Consider the following 25,137-nt stretch of genomic DNA (forward strand, 5'->3'; position numbering starts at 1 on the left):
CTTCTTCATCAAAAGCACCAACCTTCCCTATGTAAGGATTAAGTCTTCTCAGAGGCAGACTAAGAAGAAGTTCAACTCAGGCATACAGACCTTTGGCTCATCTCATCTCCAGGCACATAACATCTATTCTTTTCTATAGTTTTCTGGATTTATAATCTAAAACATATTAGTGGATGAGACTATCCAGATCTGGAAAGATTATGGAGCTTATAAGGTGAATGTGTTCGTTCACAGGATATGTGTTCATGTAGAATATAATCTGAGCTATATTGTCTTTTATAAAGAATTTGAAGGATAGTCTGTATTTTAACCTAAATTGTGCTTAGATGAGATAAAATGTGTATAATTTCTTCTTACTTATGCAAGTATTCATGGAAAAAATAGAAAACAAAACACTTTTCAGTTTATACTCTTTTCCTTTCCTTGATATGTACTGAGAACCTATATTTAAACCACTAGAAGTGATAAGAAAATTGGTGGGGGATAGTCTGATGTTACACAGATATTTCAAACCGACCAAATCATAGGTTTCTTCTTTCCTGGGCCACTAACTGCTTCTATGTTCAAGTAGTTTTTGATAAATGCCAACTTTTGTCTGTTGGTCATGTGTTCATCTGTGAAAAGTAGGAAACACTTCCTTCTCCAATTCCAGGCTGGGGCATTTGTTCTCTTATTCTATGACATAAAGATGGAACTTGCAAACTAGTCTCTTAATATGCTGATACTGATCCAAAAGCCCATTTGGGAGCATGAAAGTAAAGACTTTCCTTATTTTTGTTTATCCTTTCTCTATTTTTCCTCTTTCTTTTCGTGTGAGTGTGTGTGTGAGTGTGTGTGTGTGTGTGTGTGTGTGTGTGTGTGTATTCATGTGCTTTACTGACTGGGCTATCTCGTCATACTTCTTTTGTGATTTCTAAACAGTCAGAAGACACACACATGGGCTGATAACAAAATCACCTGAAGCCCTCTTCCCAAAAATTATCAGTTTCCATACATAGGATACAGCTGACAGATCTCAGGCAAATGACAAGAGGAATTTTACAGAGATGATACTATCATAGATTTCCTGAGGTGCTAATGACAGGAAATTCTTGGTGCAGGACAAGTTAAGGTATATAGCACTAGGAAATGAAAATCATGAAAGATTTGAAGCTGCTGTTTTGGCTTGACTTAAGGACAAGGGGGCAAAGAAATTGAGTTCTAGCCAGAAAAAGGTATCATCTTGAATGTTTATTGAGGAAACTGGAGATGGGGACCCTGTTATCTGAGATATCACACAAGATCCAGGAGATACTCACAATAGGGTTGTAAAAAGCAGCTCAGTGTTATAGCACTTCCTTAGCATGCCTAAAACCCATTGTTTTACCCATGGCACTAAACAATAAAAAGAAAACCAACAAAGGCTTAACTCAGTGAGTCATGCCTCATTGCTCCCTTAGCTAGACTTTGGTACTTTTCAACCCCTCCTAGGAAGGAAGGATGGGATTCACTGCCTGAAGAGAATGTAGAGATCAAGTTGACCAAATTGTGAAGGAGTTAATAAACATAATATATCCCCTAAAGAGGAGGATGTCTGGGCTATTTAGCAGAAACCACAAATGATGCACAAGATGTAAATGTTTAGAAGAAAAAATATTCATTCCTCCTATCTCTTGCATGTTTATTGAACACTAAACAAGAATCCAATGGAAATCCCGACGCCTTCAGGTTGTGGAACAAAATGAACTGAATGTAACCAACTCAGAAAGCTAAACACAGCACCCTCAACAGGGATATTCACTGGGAGGAACGAGTAGCCATTTCTTTTAAAATTTTTTTGTGGATCCCTCTATGCCTTACCCACAGTATTTAATACTGGTTACAATTCTTGCTTTATGTCTAGAATAGAGAATATACCCATTTTCTTATTTTCTTTAAATTGCATTTAAACCATTTCTTGGAAATTCTACTATTTTCCAAGGTAACATATAGTATAGGTAATATAACTCATAGTAGTGACAGGCAATCTAAATTCCTGTTCAAAATGTGGCTAAATGTACTTAGATTTCTTGTTCTTAAGGCATAATTGGCCCAAACACTACTCAACTCTCACCTCTTAGGGCCCTCCCCTGCTGTAGTTTCCAAGACTATAAATCTTCAATACCTGGGAACTATCTCCCAATTCATCCTCATGAGTTACTATATTTCTTTCCCATTGCCAAAATCTTCTCTAGGCCTGGGATTTCTCTGAGTGTGAGCATTGTTGCTTTCACTTATTACAACACTACTCTTGGGTTCTTAGACTTGAAGGATTGCACTATTTACCTGTCCCAGGATAGAACTGGCCCAGCAGACTGATTGCTGTAAAGAATAAAGTATGGGCAAGTGGAGGGTACACCTCTGCTGCCCTCTCTCCAGAAGGCAATGGAAAGTACTACCCTACAGAGTAATGGTGCTGTTTGCACAGCTACACTCTCTCTCTCTCTTTCTCTCTCCTCTCTCTCTCCCTCTCTCCCTCTCTACCACTAACTCCCATCCCCTATTCTGAATAAACTCTATTCTATACCATGTCTGTGTGTGTGTGGTCCCTTAGGGGCAGAGGTGCCCGGGCAAGGGCCTGCCTGGACACCTTCCCCCACGCCGCCTAGCCACACTCACCTAACTCACCTATATTCTCACCTAACCCCTTATATATTCCTACTTCATCATCATCCATATTACTCCTTCACCCTACAGAGTAATGGTGCTGTTTGCACAGCTACACTTTGGAGCCACAAAGTGGGGCTCAGATTGTTGGCAATATTTGCTGCAGCAGCGTAAATTGCTAGAGGATAAACACAAGAGATAGCTTTGGTCAAACAAAGCAAGCCACTTATTGAGGTATTTGTAAATTGAAGACCCTGTAAGTAAAAATGCCTTCAATCTAGCCCATTTTGAGATCTAAAGTAACAACTGCATTCATTTAGCACAAACGCATAGAACTGACAGGCAATCTGCATTCCTGTTCAAAATGTGGCTAAATGTATTTAGATTTCTCGTTCTTAAGGCATAATTGGCCCAAACACCACTCAGCTCTCACCTCTTAGGCCCTCCCCTGCTGTAGTTTCCAAGACTATACATCTTCAGTACCTGGGAACTATCTCCCAATCCATCCTCATAAGTTACTATATTTCATAAATAGATACTAAAGCCTTATCCTACTTAATGAAGTGCTTCTTCATTCCTTTTTGAAAATATGAAAGAAAATATTTTTCCTTTGGTTTTATTTTTCACTTCTTTTTATGTATCTATGTACATAGTGCATGTACTTGGGTGTGTTTGCATGTATGGGAAGGGAACTCAAGATGAAGATCAGGACTATTTCTCCATCACTCTTCAGCCTTACTCTTTGCATCAGGGTATCAGTCAATCCAAGAACTCATTGCTATGCCTTATCACAGTAGCTAGCTTGCTCAGAGGATCCCTGTTTCTATATTCTGGGGTATCAATTACAGATGATTTTTCAGCATTTGCATGAGGTCCAGGCATCTGAATGTAGATCTTCTTACTTGCAGGGAAAGCATATTAACCATCAAACCATCTCTCAAAGTATTTTTATTATCGAAATATATTTATTTAGATATTCACAATGGAAGACTTGTAATTGCTGTGTGTATATTTTCAGTCACAAATAAGACTTGGATGAAGAAAGCAGTTTGGATAGACAGATCACACTGAGTGAGGTAATCCAATAGCAAAAGAACAAAAGATGGCCTTGTTGGGCATCAATGTGAGGAGAGGCCCTTGGTCCTGTGAAGGCTAGATGCCCCAGTGTAGGGTAATGCCAGAAAGGGGAAGCAGGAGTGAGTGGGTGGGCAGGGGAACACCTTCACAGGAGCAGGGGGAGGGGCAGGGGATGGGGGTTGTTGGAGGTGAAACAGGGAAAGGGGATAACACTTGAAATGTAAATATAGAAAACATCTAATAAAAAAAATCAGGAAAAGAAAAAAAAAAAAAAAGAAAACTTGACTCCTGTCCCCATGATCAACCATGGTTTGAAAATCTGATGTCATCCAATAAAACATTGTGAGGGACAGAGGGAATATTAACAACAAATTTTTAGTGTTGATGGAATGTTTTATCATTAATTACTAGTGTTAAATTCTTATTATGCATAATTCATAAGTTACAATTTACCACAGGTGTGCATTTGGCAGAACAGTTTCTGTAGAACTTAGCAGGTCCCTTGGATGGAGATGTTCATGAGGAAGAACTACTGAACCCACTTTCTAATGCTTGGCCCAGAAAATTCTGAACAATCAGTCACATAAATTTCAATTAATTTTATCCTTTAGCATGAAAGAGGTCATACCTAAGCATGGGGTTGTGTCTATGACAGGGTGCTGCTGCTTTCTAGATCATACTACTAAAGAATGTCTCTGAGATACTAGAAACCACACAGTAGGCATGCTATTTTAATGGTGCCATTAGTTAATAAGAAATACTCATTAAAGATGGAATAGATGCAATAGATGAGGCTAGAGAGATGGCTTTGTGGGTGAAATATATGCTGACTCAGGATGAGGCATGACATTTGAAATAGGTCATTTTTGAAAACTTCTATTTCCATGCCAAGAAACACAGAGTCAACTCTCATGATCCTAAAATTCCAACTAGATTCCATTTCTATACTAATGTCCATACATACATACTTACATACTTTCATATCTTCTGTCCTTTTTCAATGTTCTTGATAAAATAAGTGTATCTCACTCCACATAAGAACAATTCTGAAAATGTGTATGGAAAGCTAAAAGAAAATAAGTGATTCTCCAGAGAAGAGCAGTTGCCTTTAGACCACAATTCAAAGGAGGCAAGAAAAAATGCTGTATTTTTCTTATTAAGAATTACCATTATGAAAATAAATATGTTCTTTAAATCATTAGATATATTAAATTAAGTAAGTATATTGGATATTAAATTAAACAAACTAAACAAATTTGAAAGGAGAAATTTGACAGTTCTTATCTTGCATCTTTTGGTGAGAAGGTAAAGGGCTGGAGGGAAATGTCTTAGGGCAAAATGTCTGGTGTTTGGGTCCCCTGAACCCAAAGTATTACAAAATTTTCTTCCTATTACCAATAAAATGCAAAAGAAATTTTTAATGAATCACTGTACATGATTTGCATGCTCAAATGTTAAGATAGAGATGCCCAGGTTCTGTTTAAGATAAACTCTCTTTTTTAATGATTTCAAAGGCTTACCAATGGCAGAGAAATCATTAACTCTTATCACAGGCTGCTCTCTAGTTAAACCTCCTCCTTTTATTTTGCTTAAGTTCCATTTTATCAATATTTAAACAACTCAAATTCTGGAACATTTGAATGCATGTGTTCAAGGATGCACAGGCACACAACACATGCGGGTGTGTGCATATGGGCTCAGGCATTTGAAGACCAGAGAACCATCCTATGTGTGATCCTCAAGGACAGCACTCTCTTTGAGGCAGATTCTCTAATTGTCCATAAGATCTACCATGACTTGTGTTGGCTGGTCAGCACTCCACATGGGTTCTGTTTATGGTCTATTTCCTTGGAACTGGAATAAGTGTATGCCACCACACCTGGCATTTTGATAGTCTTTCCCCCAAAGCTACTCATGTGATTCTAATGTCCAGGGCTTAGTTTTGTTTTTCTTACTGAATTTTATTACATCTATAATCAACAACTACTTCATAACCTCATACTTCCATTTTCTCCATTACAATGTCATAGAAAGTTAGACCTTGAAGAAGATCACACAGTATGCATGTTATTTTAACGGTGCCATTAGTTAATGAGGAGTACTCATTAAAGATTGAATAGATGGGGTTGGAGAGATGGTTTAGTGTGTAAAATACTTGCTGACTAAGAATAATGTATGCAGTTTGAACATCCATTATCTAACTCAAAAAGAAAACCAGGTGTGGTGGCATGTTCCTATAATCCCAATATGGGGAAGTAGTATGGGGAAGTAGAAATTCATACAATGACAGATTTTTGTCTCCAAAATATAAGGAACAAAGGAATAAAGGAAGACCCTGATATAGGTATCTGTGTTCAAATGTGTACACATGTATAACACACACAAACATACATACATTTTAAAAAATGATGGAATAGGCATGAAATTACCAAACTATGCCCACATATATGATGATAATTTTTTGTCATTTTGAAAAAAGAAACCTTAGGAATCATTTCATTTTACCAAGGAGAAATTCAGGCCAAGACTGCTCAAGGACTTCCTAAATTCATACAACACAGTGTCTCTCACACAGACTTGTCCACTAGAATTGCCTCATGAAAGAGTTCAGGCACCATCCCTGCCTAGATGCTACATTGCCTAATTTTTTTAATTGTTCCACTTTTTTCTTTTTTTTCCACATTTTTTTTATTACATATATTTTTATTTACACTTCAAATGATTTCCCCTTTTCTGGCTCCCCACTCCCCGAAAGTCCCATAAACCCTCTTCCCTCCCCCTGTTCCCCCATCCACCCCTTCCCACTCCCCTGTTCTGGTATTGCCCTATACTGCTGCTTTTCCAGAACCAGGGGCTACTCCTCCATTCTTCTTGGACATCATTTGATATGTGGATTATGTCTTGGGTATTCCAAGTTTCTAGGCTAATATCCACTTATTAGTGAGTGCATACCATGATTGATCTTTTGAGACTGGGTTACCTCACTTAGTATGATGTTCTCCAGCTCCATCCATTTGTCTGGGTTTTTTGTTATTCCAGATGAATTTGAGAATTGCTCTTTCTAACTCTATGAAGAACTGAGTATTTGACAAAATTCAGCATCCTTTCATACTTAAAGTCTTGGAAAGAACAGGAATTCAATGCCCATACCTAAACATAGTAAAAGCAATATACAGCAAGCCAGTAGCCAACATCAAACTAAATGGAGAGAAACTTGAAGCAATCACACTAAAATCAGGGACTAGACAAGTCTGCCCCCTCTCTCCTTATCTTTTCAATATTGTACTTGAGGAACTAGCTAGGGCAACATAAGGAGATCAAAGGGATACAAATTGGAAAGGAAGAAGTCAAACTATCACTATTTGCAGACGTTATGATAGTCTACTTAAGTGACCCAAAAAAACTCCACCAGAGAACTCCTACAGCTGATAAACAACTTCAGCAAAGTGGCAGGTTATAAAATCAACTCAAGCAAATCAGTTTGAGCCTTCCTATACTCAAAGGATAAGCAGGCTGAGAAAGAAATTAGGGAAATAACACCCTTCACAATAGCCATAAACAACATAAAGTACCTTGGTGTGCCTCTGACCAAACAAGTGAAAGATCTCTATGACAAGAACTTCAAGTCTCTGAAGAAGGAAATGGAAGAAGACCTCAGAAAATGGAAAAATCTGCCATGCTCATGGATTGGCAAGATTAATATAGTTAAAATGGCCATCTTGCCAAAAGCAATATTCAGATTCAACGCAATACATTGCCTATTAATCCAAAGTTCCTGAGACTGAGACCCAGGTTCAAATGATTTTTTTTTCCCTCAAAAGCTACCCACATAATTCTAACGCACAGGGCTTAGTTTTGCTTTTATACAACTTATTGCTTGTAAGCCAGAACTTTCACCTCCTAACTAGTTACCCGCAATGCCCCATCACAGTAATGTTGAGTAGCATACTGCAAGGTGAAAGATGAGTCTTTAGAGAACTTAAAAAAATATTGTGAACATCTAATTTTGCAAAGAAGGTGGTCTATATTAACCAGATGACAAATGGCCTGGTTCCTAACCTTGTTTATCTACTGTCTTCTGGAGTGTGTGCTAAGCCTCCAGGGACTCATTGATAAGCCTGAGTAGATCCAGGAGAATGGTGGTATGTTGTACTCCACATGACCTTCTAGTATCCACTTGGAACTTAAGGTCCCAAAAGAAAATTTCTGTGAAATATTTTGTTGCATCCTTCTTTCCAGGATTGTAATCAGAACTCCGCCCATTGGATGCATTATTTTTCTTATTTGGATTCCCTTGGAAAAGAATGGAAACTCTGAGCCTTGGCAACTCCTCCATCTTGTTCTGATTTGTGCATTTAGTGGGCCAGCATAATTTTTGAGCTTCTTTTAATATCAAGAGAATTAAGCTGCATTATGTGGAAAATGTACAAGGAAGATCTATCGACCTCAAAAGCAAAATAAAAATTAAATTAAATGTTGAGCTTTTCTTAAAGGTAGAAGTGGTTCATTTGATATGCTTGCCAATGTTTGGTTTGCATGGAAATGTGTATAAGTCCCCAGGTTCCCTTTGCTTGATTCCTAGATCTTCTGTGTATAGAACTTTGACAGGGAACACATATACACAAGGACTAGAGTAAATAAGATCCCATGACAAGCAAAACATTTTTTTCCTGACATCTACTGAAACAGTAAAGTAACAAATAATAAGAGAGTCTCTCTGAAGAATGTTGCTTTTTACTTTTATTTAATGTGGTTCTCACTGTGAACCTCTAACTTCACAGGCTGTTTTTTTGTTTTTTAAATAGCATTGTCCTAGTTAATTTTGATCTCAGTGTTAATGAATTTTACAACATATTGTCTTCTTCTGCATAACATTTATACAAACTATATTTTCTTAGTGTGTTTTCACCCATGTTAATGTTACAGCTGTGTCTTCTTCTGTTCCAAGATCCACAGTACCTAAGATGATGCCTGGCATAATACCATTTATAATGTTTTCTTGATAAAGAATAACTTTTACGATTTTCCTCACATAGATACTGTCCTATTGATTACAGAAATTGGCAAAATGAAGTGAGGAATATATTCGTGCTAAAATTTTTGTGGTTTCCAAGTTCTGACTTATAAAACCCACAAACTACGGAAATCATTAAACATACAGAAATTACTTTTCAGATGACTTTATGCAGATTTAAAACTAAAACTTGAACTCAAATTTTAATTCTAGCTCTTGCTAGCAACTTGCTAATCATGTAAGTTTATTATATACATTAAATATCTAAGAGCAAGAACAATGGCATTCTCAGAGGATAGAGAAGAAAATATATAATTAAAAAGCTATCAGAATTGGTATCCCAGAGTAGAGTTTTAGTGTCCTAGTTTCATTTTTGTTTCTGTGATAAAATATCCTGAACAAATATCCTTGCTTTCACTCAGTTTGCTCCTTTAACTCATATACTTCCCAGAGAATGGTACCACTCAGAGTGGACTGAGTCAATTAACAATCAAAATAAGTCCCCGCAGACTTACCCATAAGCCTCTCTGATCTAGTCAATCCCTTGACTGAGACCCCTTCCCTGTTGTTTCTAGGTTGTGTCACATTGACAAATAAAACCAACCAACACATTCAGTTAATGCTCAGTGAATCTTTGAAATAAATAAATGAATGGACCAGTAATTTTGGTGGTTCATTTTGAATTTTCAATGGAAAAATCTTCCAGGTCATGAAGTATGAAGATGGAGAAGGCTTATGTCAATCACCATGACTGCTTGTGAGGTCCTTGAGCCTTAGTTGCAACAGAAAGTTCACTCTATCTGTGGTTTCTGGAGTCACATCAGAGGTCTGGAGTAATTTCAGTTAAAACCCCCTTTGTGATAATATCAAATAATCCAAAACTTCTATTGCCCTAGTTTTTCCTTAATTCCTTATAAAATGTCTCAAAATTATTCTAGAATCTACCCTGTAGAAGAGCATACTGATATGCTATTTATGAAATTCACACTGAAAATTTTAGTTAATATGACATTCATGAATTCACAAATTTTCTTGGACTTTGATCTTGAATTATTTTGATAACATTTTATACTTACTTGGTTAAATGCAAGTCTTACTTTATCCAAAATCAACAACAGTTTGAACTGTTAACAACTTAACAAAGTTTATGACTCTAACTTAACTTTTTGTAGCTTAGCTTCCTAAAATGTTATATGAGAATAGTGAGAGAGCCATTTGTGGTCTTATGAGCATTAGAAAAGTGAAAGAGCATGAAGCCCATTGACAGTGGGGTGGCACCTATTTGAGTTTAACAAGTATTTGCTACTTTGATAGAGCTGAATCCATGGATCTATCTTTCTCTCTCTGTTTCTGTCTCTGTGTATTACACACACACACACACATACACACACACACATAAACAGTAATTAGAGCTGATGTCCACTTTCCCTGAAAATATTAGTTAGTTTATTTTACACCAAGTATATACTTTCAAATTCCAATGTCACTGAAAATTATTGCAAAGTGATCTTTAAAAAGTTCATCACTGCACATAAATATTTTTGAGTGCTATTAGGCTAGGCCTTTCCTAATAGTAGTTTAGTAACCACCTACATTAAAATATATCATACATTTTTAAAGATGTAGACAATCCTGCAGAATGAAAGGCTGAGACTATGAGGCCAGAAAATATGCATTTCAAACAGATTTATTAAGCAGTCTCTACTTGTGACGAAATTTGAAAACATCTACAACAGGTTGAATGTATTACTTTTATCATAGTATTTTACTATCTTTTTTTTATTCGATATATTTTTTGTTTACATTTCAAATGATTTCCCCTTTTCTAGCCCCCCACTCCCCGAAAGTCCCGTAAGCCCCCTTCTCTCCCCCTGTCCTCCCACCCACCCCTTCCCACTTCCCCGTTCTGGTTTTGCCGAATACTGCTTCACTGAGTCTTTCCAGAACAAGGGGCCACTCCCCCTTTCTTCTTGTACCTCATTTGATGTGTGGATTATGTTTTGGGTATTCCAGTTTTCTAGGTTAATATCCACTTATTAGTGAGTGTATACCATGATTCACCTTCATTAAAACAGGAAGATACAGTGTTAACCTCATTCACAGAAATAAAGCAAAGGTAATAAGTAATTATTGAGCACCTCTGTGTGATAAGTACATCTGGAATATGTCCTAGTAAACTTCTGTATATAAATGTGTTTCTGAGATCATTTTCATGAAACATTCTTTAAAACTCTGTCACGTTACTGAGATCAAGACCATGATAGTTATGAGACAGATCTAATGGTTGTATCCTATATACATAAGGTTCTAGAATAAATGAGCAAGCAGAGGGAGAAGAAATGTCCATTATTAAAGCAGTGAAAGTACATAATAAATTTGGAAAACAAATCTCATATTATGTCAATAAGCTATAAAACAAAAGAGGAAATATCTCTAATGTGACAGTGCCATCCAAGTCCTAGATGTGACAGACCATTGCTATGCGCTACCAGAAGCGGAGATACATCTCTTGAGGAAACCACGTGTATCTCAGTGGACACACTTGGCTTTCCATGCAGATGAGGGAGATTCTGGACCTGAGTCACAATGCTAACATGCTAGCCATCATTCAGAGATTGTCACAGTCTCTTATCCTAAAAGCCCAGCTAGTGCTCAGTAGTGTGTGTAGGGAACTCAGCCCCAAAAGAACCAAGTCTTTCAACTTTACGAAACTTGAGATGTATCTCAAGCATCTGGAAGTCGATCCTGGAGCCCACAAAATGCACCTCAGTGCTAATGCTAAATGATGAGTTCTCTCACAAACTTCAACAATGTCCTTACTATCAGAGACCAAGAAAACCATGCAAAGGAAGACACCGGAGGTTATAATTATAACAAAACAATAAAGAAGAACTAACTTTCCAGGCTATGTTGCCTCAGGAAAACATACGTTTAAACTGAATTAAAAAAAAGTGTAAGCTGGAGGAAGACATATTGGGGAATACAGGGCTTCTTTGGGGGAAGGTGTGGTACATAGATATGATTAAAATATTTTATAGTAATCTATGAAGTTTTAAAGTATAAAATTATAATTAATAATCTCAGTGAAAATTGAATATTTTACAATAGAAATACCGAAGTTTTAATCACAACAAAGAATTTCATCCTCTTTTCTCCTGAATATCATTAAAACTCATCATTAAATATCATTCTATTGAAATGTAGTTTTAGCCTGTGATCACTGTAGTTACTGAGGGTGAAGGAACGGGACAAAAAAAAAGCTGTCTTTGACTCTTGAAATTTCTTTACATTTGACTTAGAAAATTAAGAGGAAGTACGTTTGCATTTTCCACCCCTAATGGAAGAACTGGTTGCTAACGTTAGAACCCACTGCTGAAAAGACGCCAACGAAATAGCTGGGTTTCAGAAGCCATGGACTGTACTCAGTACAAATAGCATTTGTGGTTTAAAACATGAGGCTCTGTGGCTGGGGTATGTGAATAGGAACTGAAACTGAGCCTCGTGTTCTGAAGAGCAGAAAATGTACAGCCATGGTCCAAACCACTCCAGCCTTCCAGGTAAGGGACTACCATGCTTCCACTGAGGCACAGAGCATTGCCCTCTCCGTTCCTTTCTCACCGGTTCCTTTCTCATCGGTTTCTTCAGAATGTAGTCTTGTTATTCAAGGTAGCATTAATTTGACAGTCCATGTAAACTTTAGCTAATGGTTAGGCAGGGTAATCCTTAATGTGAACTATTATTTGCCCTTGAGCTAAAAAAATCACTATAAAGATTTTCATGAAAAGCAAAAAGAACTAAGGGAGGAAAATGAGGAGGGAAGAAAAATGGAAGAGAGGAAAAGAGAGGGAAAGATTAGAATAAAAACAAGATCCCCAGTAGGACAGTAAAGTTGAATATTAAGGGTATCAAACTTTCCGAGCTCGCTAAATCTGGGACCCCTATTAAAGAGAGACCACCAGGCTAGACCAGATGAAATTCAAATAGTCCACATTCTGTAACTACCTCTCAGCTTTCAGGATCTCTTTCTCCAAGCTACCTCCCTCTGAAGGACAGAAAGCAAGGGCTGGAGACAGAGAGCTCAGAGAAGAGTGTTTGCAAGGCTCGTGAGTTGAGGCCCTCACAGCTACATAAATCAAGAAAGGAAAACACAAGAGGAAAAGTACTTACTGCTCTGTTATGACTCAAATCTTTTTTTTTTTTTTTTTTTTTTTTTTGTACTTGTTCTCTGAAAAGCTTAAATGTCAAAACTTCAATTTCATGAAACAACAGGTTTGGTCAAGGCCAAAATGTTTTGAGTTTTTTTTTTTTTTCCTCATGGTATTTCCACTGCTGGTGTTAGCCAAAATCCAGGCTTCATACCCAGATGAAAATAAATATAAATCTTCAAGCCTCAGAAATGGCCAGAACTTGCTGTGAAGACTGAATGAATGACAGCTTAGGTTAGCTTGCATGTTATCTGAACTGGGCCCCTGACATTTACATGAAGAAAATTGTTATTGGGCCAGTGAAGCTAATTCATCTTCCAAAAGGAAATTCTCAGAAATTCCATCTACTCCATCAAATGGTAGGCAAGCTCTGGTGATTTATGGCATATTCTTGTTATTTTTTTCTGTTATTTCTAGTAAGGGGGGGGTGTTTCAGTGATGAATTGAAATGTCTTTAGAAATTGTAACAACTAATCCTTGGGAATTTAACTCTCGAAAAGTCACTTAATGCTTGCAGGAGAGAGAGAGAGAGAGAGAGAGAGAGAGAGAGAGAGAGAGAGAGAGAGAGAGAGACAGAGAGAGAGAGAGAGAGAGAGAGAGAGAGAGAGAGAGATCCAGTACCCTTTGTAAGCATCACCTCAAGACCACAGAGCTGGTCCGTAATTATCTGTTTTCTCCTTATTTGCTTATTCATGTCCATATTGGCCTTCTTTTATTTTCTAACATGGGCAGGATGAGGCACATAAAAGCACTTATTAAAGGACTTGATTTTGCCTTGAAGCAGCCCTATTTCTGCCCCCACAGGATGAACATTCTCTGCCCAGACCCCGTGCTGATTGCCCTCTGTGGGAAGTAGTGGTCAACTTTAATTAACTAATTTTCTTTCAACAAGTGTTTAATTAGGGCCTTTGCCCATATGTTGTGCTCTTTTGAAGATTCTGCCCAAAGTGAGACCTTCCTTCAAAAACTTCATCTGATTCTCTGGCCAAAGAAATCTTTGAATATACAGAAAAATCGACATCCTTTGACAAGTATTAAATACAATGACTAAATGTTTAACATAGGAAAAGCATGGGGCCAGCTACCATGATGGGAAAATACAGTGTGGTTTGATCATGGAGCTAGAGACAAACCCTGGAAAATCAAGAAACCTATGTAAGAGAGGTGAAGATTTTATTACCAGTGTTGAGAAAGAATGATCATCTATATTCCTAAATTATCGACTGTCTCTCAGATACCCTCTCTACCCTCTCACTTTATGCTTTTAAGAGTTGTAGGATGTAAATAGTGCCTATTTTACCAGAGAAATAAGCCAAAGAAGTTTAAAAGTGACCCAAGTTACATCTGGTAGGTGTTAATTTGGGTGCAAAGCCTCTAAGGTCACAGCAATCTCAAGTGTGTCTTAAAGAAGTGTTCCCCAATTCAGTAAGCAACAAAACAACTGGAAACCTCCTCACCTGGCAGAGTCTAACTCTGTTGGCTCTGGAGGGCTGTGAGGATGGGTATACTAAGGCTTGAGGGTGTGAGAACCAGCAGCCATGACGGAGACCTCACAGACTGTGTAGTCACACACCAGGCCAGGCTTCCATTATCTTACCTATAACAGAACGTGTTGAGTAAACTAGCAAGCTTCCAGAACCTCTCCCAAAAAATAATAGAGAAACCCTCTAATTCTATTGTGGGTTAGGAAAGGAGACAGGGCTGTGAGCCACGTGATCAGGAAAATCCCTTAGGCCAGTGAAAGCTAGAAGCTTATCTGAACAGGAAAATCAGGTTGACAGATTTGACAGCCTACACACCAGAGAAGGTTCTGGAGGCTAGCCAACACTGTTGCAAGACTGTATTGCAGAAATATGCATACACACAAAAAACATGAAAAACAACTTAAATGTCTACATCTAACTCAATTAACCAGTCATTTGGTTATTAGTTAAATAGTTAACAGTTTATTGTTTCAATAATTGTCTTCTGCAGGGAACCAAAGCTCCCTTACTGTGACTAGAATCTACTGATTTGGTCTACTGGGACTAAGATAGGTGCTGGGTCCAAATTCGAGGTAATCTCCTACAAAACAGGTTTTTTTTTCCTCTGTAATTTTAATTAAATCCATTTTTCTGTGTTTGTCATGGATCATTCTTTTGATGTTACAGTAATATAAAATGTGGTCGAACAAACGTGATGACATAACAAACTTGATGAACAAACATAACTACCTTCAGAGCTCCTTGATGAGGTCATCTTACTCCCCAGATGCTCAAGTCCCCAAGTTGATTCATAAGATACAAAAAGGGACACACAGAAGTGTGCTTTAGCTACACTTCATATGCTTTTTGTATGCAGTCCTCATCCTTTGAGACATACCTTCCTAGTTAATGTGAAAAACTTAGCCTGGAGTTTGGCAACATTTACAAATAATCCTTATTTATGCGATCTAGATGTAGTTAAGTGAAACATATGCAAATAGGGGCATAATGGTAACCCCTATTTACTGGGTATGTACTCAATGATCTGCATGCAGTAAATATTAAATATTTTATATGTGTATATTACTTGTCATGCTTCATAATATCCACAAAGATTTTTTTTTATATCTAGACATGTGAAACTACTAATTTCTTTTTATTTATTTAAGCCATCCTGAGCTTGGATTTTGATTATTTGCAGCCAGAAATGCTCAAGCTATTAAGTATTTTCTATGCCGGACATATAGATTTAAGCTGACTTCCCCTCCCCCATGCCTCAATAACTCATGGCATGGAGAAAGCGTTTCTGACAAGCAAACCTGTGATAAGTTTCAACACTGAAGTATTGGAGAAGCTGTGGAAAAGGAAGGAAGGTATAACAATGGTTTAGGAATAGAAAACATTAATTATTGATTGTATAAAGGGCAGCATACATGAATGGGTGGTCAGGGAACCCCAGACAAAGGACTGGTTTTTGTGCAATGGCTTAGAAATGTGGACAAGGGAGAGCATCAGACAGGTGAATACAAGATGCTCTAGCTCTGCCTGAGTACCAGGAAATTGGGTGTGCTCAGGACATGAAAGACTTCCACCTCTGCTGCTGAGCACGTCAAGAAGATTTGTAGGATTGTGCTATCTTGACTCAGATACCTGGATTCAAATACCAACTTTGTTTCATGTTATTTGCATAATTTTGCATGTATTTCTGAACTTCTCAAAACGTCCATTTTTTTTGATCTGAGAAGTAAAGTTGACTATATCTAACTTTTAAGTATTTTGAAGTTGAAAGATGATGAATGCAACATTTTTGACATGTTATTACAATGATTGTGATTAGTACTGTGCTAATACAAGGGAAAGACATTCTTCTGAAATACTTAGCATCCAGTCCTCAAGAACACAATACAGTAACAACGTTGAGTAAGCACGAGGAAGGCATAGGACAGAATGAGAAGCACTGTATTTTAGGCACTGTAAATTAGTTTAATTTATTAGTCATCTTATAAAAAATATAAACTCGAGATCACAGTTAAATTGAAGATCACAGCATCTATGATGGTGTAGAGGGCAGAATCAAGAAGAAAACAGATTAACTGAGAGTTTGTTAGTGACAGAGAGGTAGGGAGGAACAGATGAAGAAGAGAAAAGACATTGAAGAGACATTTTAAAATAAAGTTGCTTGGAACTTGTGCTTGAGCTAAGACTTTGGGATGATGTTCATTTATCTAGTTTAGGGATAGTGTTGTCATTCCCTGGAACCTGTCCTGTAGGAGTTTAATTCATTGCCCTCCTATTTTCATTTCCTCACTGCATTTACACAGTGCTTTGTCCAAGGCAACTTTCTTTTTCTGCCCCATTAATCTTTGGCACTTCACTGTGCAGTTCTTTAGTGAGCAAAAACCCAGCATATGTGAGAACTTATTAAACATAAAAGTTCTTTGGTATCCCTCAACAGAAGAGTGGATGCAAAAAATGTGGTATATCTACACAATGGAGTACTATTCAGCCATTAGAAACAATGAATTCATGAAATTCTTAGGCAAATGGATGGAGCTAGAGAATATCATACTAAGTGAGGTAACCCAGACTCAAAAGGTGAATCATGGTATGCACTCACTAATAAGTGGATATTAACCTAGAAAACTGGAATACCCAAAACATAATCCACACATCAAATGAGATACAAGAAGAAAGGAGGAGTGGCCCCTGGTTCTGGAAAGACTCAGTGAAACAGTATTCAGCAAAACCAGAACGGGGAAGTGGGAAGGGGTGGGTGGGAGGACAGGGGAAGAGAAGGGGGCTTGCGGGACTTTCGGGGAGTGGGGGGGCTAGAAAAGGGGAAATCATTTGAAATGTAAATAAATTATATCGAATAAAAAAAAAAAAAGACAAAAAAAAAAAAAAAAGTTCTTTGGTGTCCATTATAGCGCTAAGAAATTAAAAACGCGGAGCCTTGATCCAACAGTCTCAAATGTTTAAACAAGTCTACCAGGTGATTCTAATGCATTCTGGATTCTATAGACCCATTTGTCTACAGTAAGCTTAAGGACATGGATGCTTTGTAACATTCTGGCTTTCTCATGAGGAAGCAACTCTTACAGCATTCTGTCACACCCAGAGAGAAGAACCACAGTTTTGGGAGGCCTGAGGATGGGGCAGCACAATGCCCACCCCCAACAAGATACACACATGCCCTTACAGGTAAAGTCCATAAGGAACAATCATAGTCAGTTTGGGGTGTTCTATGACTGAATTGTATAATCAGGATCTTCTTCCAAAAGGAAATGAGAATGTTCAGAGTTGCTATGCAGTACTCACTACAAAACTACCTCCAGACCAATCCAGGAACAATGCCCTGAAATGCATCTAGGAGAAAAATTAGGGGGCATTGGAATATGTGAGGAAGTAATCAGAAGGAAAATTGTCTGGGGCATTCCACTGCTCTTAGGGACAAGGCCACTCTAACTCCCAGAGTCAAATATAATAGCTCATCATGCCAGGTCAATGGGTAAAATTTCAAGGGTCAACAAGCCATGGTCTTAAAGGCTCCAATTACAAACTAGACTACCAGACAGATGCCCAATTGTCTACTGGACTCTGCAGCAAAACTTTATGCTCCTAGGAAGGGGTGGGGGGTGGGGTAAGTCTTTGGCTCTCAGGGAAAGAGGATTAATCCTATCCTGACCCCTGGGTCTCAGCTTCCAACTATCCATTAAATGTCTGGCTCAGTCGCATCCCTGGGTGGGCTGCATAATTTCACAATAGCTCTGAAATCCTTCCTGTCTATGTTCCAAATAAACCCCTCTGAAAATTTTCTTATTTTCTCATCCAATGACATTTTCTGTTGAAACATTGTTAGATGTATTCAGTTTAAGCTGTCCTGTCCCTAATAAAACAATGTAGAGTTTTAAAGTTTTTCAGGCAATAAGAAACCTCAGTATCTGAGTTGCTGCCGATCAGCAGTGCCTACTTTCTCACAGTTCCTCTCCCTGACCTTCTAAGCTAATTACTGGTAGCCTGGTTCACAGTTAGACATCCTTATACCAAAGCTAGACATGTAGGATTACTCTGAGGTCAAATAGGAGACCTTTCATCCCCCCTTCTCTCCTAATAATAGAAATTTAGAGCAAATAACAGAAAAGGACCCACATTCTCAATTCCAACCAAAGCCTTTAGGACATTCACTGTCTCTGAATATAACGTGACTAACAAGATCCTGTAATCTCCTAATGTACATAATCCTATTCATCTAAAAAATAGGGATAACTGTGAAGGCTAAAGAAAAAGGCATTCAAAAATCAATGCTTTGTCTAACAAATAGCAGCAACAAGAGGATGAGAATGACAAAGATGAAGTTGGTAGTGGTAATGATGATACCATTGCAGAACTTTTATGTTCTGCCCCAGAGTCCTGAGCATCTTCTAGTTGAAGAAGGTGCCATATCCAAGGATTATATTCTAATGTTTCTTGTTCACTAGAGCCTTGTGTTTCACCTAAGAGCACATTCCAATACACAATACAGATGCTGAGAACTTCATCCATGCTGCTAAAGCCATGCTGTGCCAGGCCATAGTTCCTGGCACGTATCTATAAACTGTCAACTCCTCTGATTTCTTCCTCCTTCAAGATTGTAGGTGCTACACTTCTCTTAGTGTGAATCATAGATCACTAGATATCTAATGAAATAATAAAATCCATAAAAAGCAGCTTTGATGTTTGTGTACCAATGCTATAATCAATAATTTATATTTAGTGAATGCTTATTTTCATTATTATGGTGAAAAATAAAATTACTAGGGATTAAAGAATTTCCTAATATAAAACAAAACTACAACCGGAGCTATGATATATGGTGCTAAGTTTCTGATGGTAAAATACAGGAGCAAACCACCAATGTTGTTTATTGAGAATGTGCTGTTTCAGAAATTATCTGAGACATTCATAAAGCACATAACCTTTCTCATTTTATCATAATAAATTATTGGAGTACAGATGTACTAAGACAGCCTCTCATCCTATCTCCACCCTATGATGAGCCACTGTTCTAGTTCACTTTATGTTGCTTTGATAAATATCAAGACCAAAAGTAACTTGGGAGAAAAGTTATCAAGGGAAGCCAAGGCAGGAGTTAGAATCTGGAGGCAGTGCCTGAGTGGAGACTCTACCACTTCTCTCCTCTCTCTCTCTCTCCTCTCTCTTTCTCTCCCCCCCCTCTCTCTCTCTCTTTCTGTCTCTGTCTGTCTCTCTGTCTCTCTCTCCCTCCCTCCCTCCCTCCCCCCCCCCCCTCAGATCTTAAAAAAGGGAAAATGAATGGAATGGACTGTGTTCTCCACAAGAGACTTTCAAGTATGGAAGTCAAAAACAAAAGTACATTATTGATAATTAGTTCTGTTTGCTGGTTCTTTGGAATACAAAAGATAGGGAAGCTAAAAATAATTTTTAAAAAAAAAAGTTTAAATTTTGTTTTCTAGGCGATAGAAAAACCTAAAGCAGAATTTATGAAGTACATTTTACATTTTAGAAAGATTATATTGTCTACACTTTGAGGAATGATCTGAAACTGGGCATAGCTGGAAGCAGGCAGGTTTTTCTGAACCACCTTAAATGAGCAAGTCTTCTCTGTATTTCATTACATAAATAAGATAGTATGCAATATTTTAGTATTCTATGTCTTATGTTCTGACTTCTTTTTTTTCTTTTCTTTTTTTTTATTCGATATAATTTTTTATTTGCATTTCAAATGATTTCCCCTTTTCTAGCCCCCCACTCCCCGAAAGTCCTGTAAGCCCCCTTTTCTCCCCCTGTCCTCCCACCCACTCCTTCCCACTTCCCCGTTCTGGTTTTGCCGAATACTGCTTCACTGAGTCTTTCCAGAACAAGAGGCCACTCCTCCTTTCTTCTTGTACCTCATTTGATGTGTGGATTATGTTTTGGGTATTCCAGTTTTCTAGGTTAATATCCACTTATTAGTGAGTGCATACCATGATTCACCTTTTGAGTCTGGGTTACCTCACTTAGTATGATGTTCTCTAGCTCCATCCATTTGCCTAAGATTTTCATGAATTCAATGTTTCTAATGGCTGAATAGTACTCCATTGTGTAGATATACCACATTTTTTGCATCCACTCTTCTGGTGAGGGATACCTGGGTTCTTTCCAGCATCTGGCAATTATAAATAGGGCTGCTATGAACATAGTAGAGCATGTATCCTTATTACATGGTGGGGAATCCTCTGGGTATATGCCCAGGAGTGGTATAGCAGGATCTTCTGGAAGTGAGGTGCCCAGTTTTCGGAGGAACCGCCAGACTGATTTCCAGAGTGGTTGTACCAATTTGCAACCCCACCAGCAGTGGAGGAGTATTCCTCTTTCTCCACACCCTCTCCAACACCTGCTGTCTCCTGAATTTTTAATCCTAGCCATTCTGACTGGTGTAAGGTGAAATCTCAGGGTTGTTTTGGTTTGCATTTCCCTAATGGCTAATGAAGTTGAGCATTTTTTAAGATGCTTCTCCACCATCCGAATTTCTTCAGGTGAGAATTCTTTGTTTAACTCTGTACCCCATTTTTTAATAGGGTTGTTTAGTTTTCTGGAGTCTAACTTCTTGAGTTCTTTATATATATTGGATATTAGCCCTCTATCTGATGTAGGATTGGTGAAGATCTTTTCCCAATTTGTTGGTTGCCGATTTGTCCTCTTGATGGTGTCCTTTGCCTTACAGAAACTTTGTAATTTTATGAGGTCCCATTTGTCAATTCTTGATCTTAGAGCATACGCTATTGGTGTTCTGTTCAGAAACTTTCTCCCTGTACTGATGTCCTCAAGGGTCTTCCCCAGTTTCTTTTCTATTAGCTTCAGAGTGTCTGGCTTTATGTGGAGGTCCTTGATCCATTTGGATTTGAGCTTAGTACAAGGAGACAAGGATGGATCAATTCCCATTCTTCTGCATGCTGACCTCCAGTTGAACCAGCACCATTTGTTGAAAAGGCTACCTTTTTTCCATTGGATGTTTTCAGCCTTTTTGTCGAGGATCAAGTGGCCATAGGTGTGTGGGTTCATTTCTGGATCTTCAATCCTGTTCCATTTATCCTCCTGCCTGTCACTGTACCAATACCATGCAGTTTTTAACACTATTGCTCTGTAGTATTGCTTGAGGTCAGGGATACTGATTCCCCCAGACTTTCTTTTGTTGCTGAGAATAGTTTTAGCTATCCTGCGTTTTTTGTTGTTCCAGATGAATTTGATAATTGCTCTTTCTAACTCTGTGAAGAATTGAGTTGGGATTTTGATGGGTATTGCACCAAAACCACACAAAGATCCAACAAAGAAAGAGAACTTCAGACCAATTTCCCTTATGAACATCGATGCAAAATACTCAATAAAATTCTTGCCAACCGAATCCAAGAACACATCAAAACGATCATCCACCATGATCAAGTAGGCTTTATCCCGGGAATGCAGGGCTGGTTCAATATATGGAAATCCATCAATGCAATCCACTACATAAACAAACTCAAAGAAAAAAACCACATGGTCATTTCATTGGATGCTGAAAAAGCATTTGACAAAATTCAGCATCCTTTCATGCTTAAAGTCTTGGAGAGAACAGGAATTCAAGGCCCATACCTAAACATAGTAAAAGCAATATACAGCAAACCGGTAGCCAGCATCAAACTAAATGGAGAGAAACTTGAAGCAATCCCACTGAAATCAGGGACCAGACAAGGCTGCCCCCTTTCTCCTTATCTTTTCAATATTGTACTTGAGGTACTAGCTCAGGGAATTAGACAACATAAGGAGGTCAAAGGGATACAAATTGGAAAGGAAGAAGTCAAACTATCATTATTTGCAGATGACATGATAGTCTACCTAAGTGACCCAAAAAACTCCACTAGAGAGCTCCTACAGCTGATAAACAACTTCAGCAAAGTGGCAGGTTATAAAATCAACTCAAGCAAATCAGTGGCCTTCCTATACTCAAAGGATAAGCAGGCTGAGAAAGAAATTAGGGAAATGACCCCCTTCACAATAGCCACAAACAGTATAAAGTATCTTGAGGTGACTCTTACCAAACATGTGAAAGATCTGTATGACAAGAACTTCAAGACTCTGAAGAAGGAAATGGAAGAAGACCTCAAAAAATGGGAAAACCTCCCATGCTCATGGATCAGTAGAATCAATACAGTTAAAATGACCATTTTGCCAAAAGCAATATGTTCTGACTTCTTGATTAAAAAGTATTTACAAAGTGTTTGTAGGAAGGACGATACATAGATAATAGCATTATGGCAATACCTCTATTAATATATATGAGAAATACTTAGCCACATATTACCAATTCAAACTCTCCAACTTATAAAATGGCATAGCTATGCATATGAAGGTACCTTGCTTTAAACGCAACAGAAATATGTCATTGAGGTAACTTGTCATCTAGTTATAACAAAAGGAGAAAATCATGTGTCTCCCATTAAGACTTGAAGAATGACTGAGCACTCCATATATATGGCCCACCCTTCTTGACTCTGAGAGTCTCATGGCTAATTCCACAAATACTCTATTCTGCTTTAGTGTTGTCTCAGCAGAATTCTCCAAAAAATGTAAAAACTTGCAACAAGTAAGCATAAATGTAGGGAATTCCACACATTTCTATCTGAAAATATATGTAAGTCTACCTTCTTTGGTGTCATCAAACAGTATGTACACATCATAATATCACTATCTTGATCTCCTTCTCCCTCTCACTCTCCCTCTCCCCCCCCCCCCCCCCCCCCGCTTTGGTTTTTAGAGACAGGGTTTCTCTGTCTCTCTCTCCCTCTCCCTCTCCCTCTCCCTCTCCTTTCTCTCTCTCTCTCTCTCTCTCTCTCTCTCTCTCTCTCTCTCTCTCTCTCTCTCTCTTTCTCTCTCTGGTTTTTAAAGACAATGTTTCTCTGTATATAGCCCTGGCTGTCCTAGAACTCACTCTGTAGACCAGGCTGGCCTCAAACTCAAGAGATCCTCCTACCTCTGCCTCTCAAGTGTTGGGATTAAAGGCATGCACCACCACTGCCCAGCTGGTTTCTCTCTCTTAAACCTTTGCTTCTTTCCCTCCTCATACAATAGTTTTCTATTATTTCCAAAGTATATTGCCATTCTGAATTGTGTTCTTCTAATTCCCAACACATTGTAAGCATCATTTAAAAAGCAAAGATGAGAAAAAAATCATTTTCTATTGAATATAGAGTTTAGAAGATGAGGATCCCAGCAATGGAAATGCCCGTGTTTGTGCATGCATGTGCGCACGTGTGGACATACACACAGACACACACACAGCCTAATGATTTCATTTAATTTTGTTCTTATTAAAGATTACAAATAATTGCTTGAGATTAGATAACTCATCACAGCCTCTTCCCCTGAGGAAAACTGATTCTCACTCTCTTTGTAGCCAATTGTTGCCTATAGCTTTTCATCTATAGGTGAAGCTTCCCTGACATACATAGACAATACTATCTTGCAGCATGTGTTCTAGCTGGATATACTTTGGTTTTTTATTTATTTATTTTTATAGCCACTGAGATAGATATATTAGATATACTACTTAATCTTATAGCTAGTTTATAAGGTATTACAGTTATTTTTACTAGAAACATGGGTACCTAAATATATTGGAAAAGTTTACAATTGTTGGCACAAGTAAGCATGGAAAAAAATCTAAATAAAGATCTCTTTCACTCATGAATCCCATGATGCTAATTACTGCTCTTGATTACTCTTCAGAAGAAGTGAAATTAAGATGATATGTGATTGTTTATCTACCTTCTTTCCCATGATGGGAGGTGGTAACTCTAAATGTCGGAAACTACCTTGAAACATAGTTAATCTAAGGCCATTCCTAAATGAAGACTGAGAATCTCAATGCCAAGTCTTCTCACTTATATAAACTTAAAAATGAATGTATCCTAAGTTGAGACTCTTTATTAGAGACACAGTCTCTGGTTTTCCCCAGCTCATTAATCCACACAAGCCAACTTCTTTTGAGGCTGATGGTACAAATTAATAGTAAGCAGGATTCTGGTTCTTGAAGAAAGCTCAGAAAGGAGCGTTCTTGGGATCTGAGGTTTTGATGTCAAGGCTTCTTCATTCTCCACTTAATCAACAATTGTATTTCATTTATATAATTCAATTGTGATATAATTCTTTCAGAGAAAATTATAGCACCATCACCGGTCCACTGAAAACCCATGCTATATGCAGGCGAGTTGTTGTCGCTGTCTTTTGTACATCTTTTGCTGGTTTCTAAGTATCCTCCATGATAGCCACTCCCGTTTCTCCATGCAGAACAAATTGAGAAAGAATACATGTGATATATTATGATATTTATCTTCTTCAAAATATCTGACTCATATCATATCATTAGAGAAATTAGCTTGACACTTTGGAATATTTACCTTACAGAATGAAAAGAGAAATGGGATATATAGCAAACAATGAAAATGATGTCAGTGACTTTGGTTTATGGAGCTGAAGATTCGTGTAACTGTTCAGCCATCTGGCTCACACATGAAAGAAAGCAAGCTGAGTTGGCTGAGAACACAAGAAGGCCCATCTGGTCCGTAGCAAACATCGCCTGAGTGCCTACTCTGTGCCAGAAACTGAAACCAAGTGAAGATAATAGCTTGGTGGAACTCAGCACAAGTGAGTGGGTTTTTTTTTCCCTCTCCAGTTGTTTGAATTCTCAGACAATGGACTAGGCTAGGTTATCACAAAAGCC

This window comes from Apodemus sylvaticus, chromosome 17 (assembly GCF_947179515.1).
Source record: "Apodemus sylvaticus chromosome 17, mApoSyl1.1, whole genome shotgun sequence".
NCBI lineage: Eukaryota > Metazoa > Chordata > Mammalia > Rodentia > Muridae > Apodemus > Apodemus sylvaticus.